We start from the raw sequence: 6025 nt of genomic DNA on the forward strand, positions 1-6025 counted from the left end.
TTGGGTGCGCATACCTACAGACATCCCACCGAACTGGCGTAGAAATTAAGCGCCTTTGCAAATTTGTATTGGCTACTAGCGTTTTGCCGATCCCTAAATCCGAACACGGTAGTTCTATTTTCAATGGCTAACCAAAGGACTACATCTAGTCTACGTGCGATCTATGATCAGCCATCTGACCTAACCTAACATAACCTACTTGCATTGCTATTTTTTGGTGTGGCTGCCCTTCTTGGCAGTCCGGATCTCTTCTGTTTGGTTTGTCTTGTCCCTACTAGGTATCCTGCAACTTACTCTGGAGTAGAAGGTGTCCTGCGGGCTTGCCTTACAAGACTTGCAATCCACCGATGTCCAACGAAGTTCAACTTTTTGGGTTTTCTAGCCTCGTTGATCCCTGCTAGGGCGCCAGTTAAGTTTTGTTTTATTGCGGCGTCGGCGTTCTTAACGGCAGAGTTTAGCGGATGTTGAATGGTCAGCAGAATTTACAATATATTGAAGTGGATGATTGTTTATTTTCGTTAATCAGCAATAATATCGATCGATTCTGGGAGTTGCCGCGGATGTTTGTTTAAAGAAATTTCTGTATGTTGTTGAACGTTAGCAATGTTGCAATTAATTTTGCGACATTGTTGCAATGAATCTTGTAGTGTTGAAATAAATATTTGTTGCGTTAACTTGTATAGTATGTTCAATATATTTGAGATAGTGGACTGTATGTTTTTATACACATATTTAGAATTACATATTTCTTACCTTATCTCATTCAATATGTAAAATATATAAAAGGTATAAATGTACATATGGTTGCAGTCCGCCCTTTGGTAGCAACGAAGGTGTTCAATTTTGACCAAATAAACTTTTAAGTAAACATAGTGGAACCATTAATTAGGAAGAAAAGAACAAAGATGAAACCCTGTTTCGCCATATCATCGGTTAGCAGTCACTTTGCGATTTTTGGCGAGTGGCGTGGACAGTTATTGCTAAACCAGCAATTGAAAAAATTGTTATAGAAACATGTGAAGCAATAAATAAGGTGCTTAAAAACTAGATAAAGGTGCGTAAAGTTTAAAATGAATACAAATACTATGTACAAAATCGAATAGTTATTACTTTTCTCTTTTTAGCTCCCGATTATTCCTCATTGCATTGGAGCTCTTGCTGAAAGTCATGTAAATATTATGTAACTCCCTGGATGTGAGTCGTATTTTTCAAATTATAAAAAAAAATTTCTCGTTAATATTGATGGCAATTGTTTCCGGCGTAACTTAGCATCTAATGCGTATAGGAATGTTATTTATATAAATTTTACAATATGCCGGCTTTTCCAAGGTAAAGTCGACATGAATTGATTTGGTTGCGTTTAATTTGATGCGCCACTTCGATGCCCACTTAGTAATTGAGTTGACTCTCCAGCTGCTAACAAAGCTGTATCATTCGCAAATGTCGCTTTTATATAACTAGAGACAAATGGGAGACCACTGGTAAAAAGCAAATAACGCATTGACCCCAACACGCTTCCATGGGGAACACCCGCTTCTATTGATAGCAAGTTTGAGTATGCATCCTTTTATTTAATGCGGAAGTATCTATCTTTCAATGCAGTAGACCCGTAAAAGTTTGGCAAAAGCTTGAGACACGTCCAAAAAGGCCGCCAAACGTTTCGGTGTACCTGGTCAATTGTTGAATGGTGGTCGCGTAAGCCAAATTGATGTGTTAATATAAGGTGTTTATGAGCGATTATTGGTTTGAGCCTATTTATGAATACATTCTCAAAGATTTTAGACAAAGCTGACAGCAGCTAAATTGGTCGATATGATATAACATCGTGTACTAGCTTACCCGGCTTGGGTATCATTATGACTTCAGATACTATCCAAAGCGATGGCCCGTATCTTAGGCAGAAAGCACTGTTTATAATATTTACGAGTTTTCTTATACAATTCTTTGATAAATTCATTTTCATTGATATTTCTCCAGTTATTAAATAGTACCCAGGTACTTTTTTGAGGCTTGTGTTCCCGATAAGATTTTTAATTTCTTTAATAGTAACAGGAGAAATGCAGATGTCCAACTATTTGACAGTTTATCTCATACCCATCGTTAGGCGTATATGTGTTTCTCAAATGACAAATGCGAATACGGTAGCTTTCTGTTCATTCGTTTTGGACCATGCAGTTCGTTCAGTTTTAATGGTACTACATGTTTTGTTTGTTTATTCATATTTCTTGCAACTTTCCAGAGTGAATAGTCGGTGGATTTATCAGCTGTGAGTTTAGCCAGATAAGTTTTGAAGAAACAAATTTTAAACTGTTTAATTTGTGTTGTTAGTTCCGCTGTTGATTTTTTAATCTCAGTTTTGAGAGCAGAGGACCTAGTTTGTTGCCATTTTCGTCGAAGCTTGCGCTTTCTATGGATACTTTCTAAGATGTGTTTTGGGTATTTGGCACCACTTAGATTCACATGGGTATTTGGTGTACTCTTCCACGCAACGTGATTATTCTTGTGAAATCTTCAACCTCACAGTCTAAATCAATACCTGTCGATATGTGCTTAAGCTTTGGGTCGACTTTATTCACTATACTTTTAAATTTATACCAATTAGTGTGTTTATTACATAATGTTGGCTGGGCGTTAGTAGCATTGTGGAATGGCTGTCTCTTATACACATCTAGATGTGTATAAGAGACAGACTTAGGTCTGAGCAATCTTCAATACATAAAGTAAGTTTCGGTAGTTTACTGATTATAAAGAAGACAAGAAGATCTGGCCAGTTTATACCAATTAGTGTGTTTATTACATAATGTTGGCTGGGCGTTAGTAGCATTGTGGAATGGTCAGAACTTAGGTCCTGTCTCTTATACACATCTAGATGTGTATAAGAGACAGGAGAGCAACTAATGCTTTAGGTCGTCGTTTTTCACTATAGTTTAGTTTAGTGTGTTTATTACATAATGTTGGCTGGGCGTTAGTAGCATTGTGGAATGGTCAGAACTTAGGTCTGAGCAATCTTCAATACATAAAGTAAGTTTCGGTAGTTTACTGATTATAAAGAAGACAAGAAGATCTGGCNTTGTGGAATGGTCAGAACTTAGGTCTGAGCAATCTTCAATACATAAAGTAAGTTTCGGTAGTTTACTGATTATAAAGAAGACAAGAAGATCTGGCAATTTCTGTCAATCTGTAGGCCAATAAGTGAGTCTTCCTGTAGAAACAAAATTGCGTCCAACTACTTGTATAGCTTTAAGAAGTTTAGGACTTTTGTTTGAAGTTAAACGAGATCCCCAATGAGTGTATTTTACGTTAAAGTTACCAAAGATGATCTACCTTCCGTCATATTTTTTAATAAATTCATATACGTATCTGTTTTTATATTATGCATAGGTGGACTATACAGAGCAATAAGATACAATGGGTGATTGTGAAATTTAACTGAAATTATTGTAGCTCGAAATCGGATCTTCGTCGCAGTGTTCAATATTGCTTTCGATAATTGTCGCGCTCCCTCCTCATTCTGAGTTTGGCGGGTGTGGTGTGTGATGTAATTAATAATTTTTAAATCCTAAAAATAAATGGTTCGTAAAATGGGTTTCAGATAATAGACATATGTCAATATTTCTGTCATGTAGAATAACGTCTAATTCATTTTTACTTTTAGAAAGACCATTAGCGTTCCATAGCATTATTCTCAAAGAGTTACTGTTCATCAATAAATTGTAGATGGTACTCAAGAACGTTGAGCCGCTGATTAAAAGACTTAAATAGTTTGCCTTGCTCATTTAGTATATCCAATATTTGGAATAACAGACTAATTTTTTGAATTGTATTTGTATGACCTTGCTTAGCCATTTGCGCAAATGAAACTTTAGAAACGGAAGGAAGGGATTTTACTTATCCTGTGTTCACAGCGTTGTCATTGGGGTGGTTTTTTTACGTGGYGGGTCCCAAACCCAGCGCACAACCCTATGCAATGAATGTTTCGCCTTCTCACTTTAGCTCGCCTTCAAACGGATATTCTTAGGCTACCCAGAGGATACTTGGTCAAGGACCGGAAGTCGAGAGCTGCTTGAGTCATATGTAAAAGAATCGTTTCTGGCCACTCCCAAGTGAATGGCGATCAGAAAACTTTCCTCACTTGCGTGAACTTCTACACATGACTCCATCCTCCTGTGTTCACAACGGGTTTTTTCGTCGGAGCATTGGCATTATCTCAACTGAGTTACCATTATTTTTATCTCTAAGTTGTTGCAGTTCTTTTGCGACGATACAACCACGGTAGCTTGCAGGATGAGAATCGCCGCAGTTACAACATTTAGCAGGATCTTTTTAGCTTTCCTGCATTTAACAGTAGGATGCTTGCCTCCACATTTTACATACTTCAGTTTTTGGCACTGTGGAATTAATTTATATGCTGAATTAGGCGCAACTTTGACAACGGTACTAAGAATGGGTGGGATGAGTGGCGTAAATTGTTATCAATACCTTTATTGGCCTATTTACTCTCTTAGCTAAACCAAGGTATATTTTCATTAGATAAGTATTTTGTTATTGTGCGATGATTATTTACATCGAAGACATTAAGTTTTTAGGCGCCGTTGCTCAAAAGCTTTATTAAAAAGTTGTTACTTATTAGATCTGTAATATTATAATGTGATTTATTAAATTCCTTTATATCGTTTATTATAATAGGAGGTGAGCGGTGGGTTTGAGTATCATTATTGGCCGCCTGCTCTTAATTTTTATTTTTCGAAGGGCTAATAACTGTTGGAGAAGTATCAGATTTGAGTTTTTATGAAGAGCGCTTCTTTTTGAGTATTCACTCAGTTTCTTTAGGTAGCTCATCTTCATCAGTTTTGTATTTTTGATCAACATTCATACTAGAAATAGTTCTTCAATACTCAAGTGCTTGCTTTTACTAGTTTTTGGTTCTTCGTTTCTTTTTTTTGACGCTATGTTATCTTTATGTAACTGATTGCACATCGCCTCCAAAATTTTAAGGCTCTCATTTATTAGTGAGTTAGTTTTTTCAAATTATCTTATTTTATTTACTCTTAATGAGCTGAGGATGTTTCTCGGAGTCACTTCACGAAGAATTTCAGCTGTTTTTAATTTCTAATGATTTCTTTACTGGATATTAGAAACCTGTCATTTGGTGGATAATGAAGTTTGAATTAGATGTCTTTTTGTTTTTATTTGATCAGTATGGCAGCGCTGATTGCAATTGGCAATTATTAGAACAGAACAATTGATTTAATATACGCACCAGTAAAGTGTAAAAGAAAAAGCTAATGTGCGCTTTCAATCCCCCCGCCCCCCGCGAAGATTATTTATTATAGTTAAATAGTGCAATCCAAATTTTTGCCAAACTAAGCGTGTCATATAAATTGAGCTTAAGTGTTCTTAGGGACAAATTTTGACAATTTTTTCTTAACAAATAAGGTTTTTCACTTAATGTTATATATAGACAAAAAATTGTGGGTCGCACTTACAGCGTTTACCGCTTTTTTTTAATTTAGCGCTTTTGTTTTTGTATTTGTCGACTATGTTGAACTTTGGGTTGGGCTTCTGGAATTCCTACGCTGATGTGGTTGGTAAAACTCCCACAAAGACTATTTGTTTAATTATTCGGCTCGAACTATAATAATATTCCGACCAAAAACAATATTTACTGGACGTCCTTGAAGCCTCTGGAAAGGAGAACAATTAATGATATAACGAGAAACTGACGAACTAGTTGTTTATTTTTAACAGCTGTTTCCCAGAAAACTAGTTTTCGCACGTTACCTCCCTTTTCGTAGACCAGGTCACTTATAAATACATATGTAAATTGTTTTATGTCTATTTTCTTATAATTAACGTTAAGTAAAAAAAAAAGTATATTACTCTGCTGCTTATTAGATTTTCTAATATATTGCAGGATATTTGGCTAAATGAGATAAGCCGCCCCCCCCTAATGCCACTACACCAATACACCACACAACACAACTCACCACACTTCTACACTCATCAACACCACCCACACGCGAGA

At 36.2% G+C, this 6025-nt stretch overlaps 1 long non-coding RNA gene across 1 annotated transcript; it reads left to right on the plus strand.

Moving 5' to 3' along the window:
* Positions 1-967: 967 nt before the first annotated feature.
* Positions 968-5999, plus strand: LOC108978635. The gene is made up of 3 exons (XR_001994127.1): positions 968-1054; positions 1125-1194; positions 5915-5999. It is a non-coding gene; the product is annotated as an uncharacterized LOC108978635 (long non-coding RNA).
* The last annotated feature ends 26 nt before the right edge of the window (positions 6000-6025 follow it).

Source organism: Bactrocera latifrons, unplaced genomic scaffold (assembly GCF_001853355.1).
Source record: "Bactrocera latifrons isolate USDA-ARS-PBARC rearing strain unplaced genomic scaffold, ASM185335v1 scaffold_1249, whole genome shotgun sequence".
Taxonomy (NCBI): domain Eukaryota; kingdom Metazoa; phylum Arthropoda; class Insecta; order Diptera; family Tephritidae; genus Bactrocera; species Bactrocera latifrons.